The 777-nt window shown below is 32.4% G+C and overlaps 1 non-coding gene across 1 annotated transcript; it reads left to right on the top strand.

Moving 5' to 3' along the window:
- The first annotated feature begins 464 nt into the window (after positions 1–464).
- Positions 465–537, top strand: TRNAA-CGC. Its single transcript has one exon. It is a non-coding gene; the product is annotated as a tRNA-Ala (tRNA).
- The last annotated feature ends 240 nt before the right edge of the window (positions 538–777 follow it).

Here is a 777-nt window from a genome sequence, read left to right as displayed (position 1 = left end):
AAAAATTGTGTAGTAAACAAAAATTTATTAGAACCATTCCGGCTCTGATACCAGACGCGGAATGGTTCTAGTAAATTTTTGTTTACTACACAATTTTTGGTTACTACACAAATAGTTGTAGTAAATTTTTGGTTTGAACGACAAAAAATAGGTCGTTAAATAATTGTCAATAGATGCCATGACAAAAACTTTTGGTGTAGTAGGTATATCTACATAACAGTTGTCGACATAATTCGTCGATGAATTGAATTGGAAAATGAATATTATATCCATTTTAGTAGTCATCACACGAATGAAGTGTTTTTCCCTTAAAATATGTGTAGCAAAGGTCGCCATAGGTACATTCTAACTATAAAATCACGCTCATGTTATATCTTGCATAAATTTTCATATATGATAGAAAATAACTACAATAAAAAACATGCTCTGTTATATGCATTAATCGGAGTAATGACAGCACGAATGGGGGTGTAGCTCATATGGTAGAGCGCTCGCTTCGCATGCGAGAGGCACGGGGTTCGATTCCCCGCACCTCCACTTTTACTAATATTTTTCCAACGTCTGGTTTTAGTAATAATTCTCTCAATTTTCACTAACTGTGTCTAAATAATAAATCTAATATTAAATTTTTAAATGAAGAATTTTCCAAAATTCAAAAGGTATTTTGTCTTTTTCCTTTCTTATAATGAAGGGGAAAATGGTCTTTTAATGTTTAATTAGAGAAAAGTGCTCGGATAGTCCCCGTGGTTTGCTATATTTTCACTTTTAATCCTCAAC

This window comes from Helianthus annuus, chromosome 9 (assembly GCF_002127325.2).
Source record: "Helianthus annuus cultivar XRQ/B chromosome 9, HanXRQr2.0-SUNRISE, whole genome shotgun sequence".
In the NCBI taxonomy this organism is placed as follows: domain Eukaryota; kingdom Viridiplantae; phylum Streptophyta; class Magnoliopsida; order Asterales; family Asteraceae; genus Helianthus; species Helianthus annuus.
The sequence above is the reverse complement of the archived record's forward strand: the minus strand, read 5'-3'. Positions and strand labels throughout refer to the sequence as shown.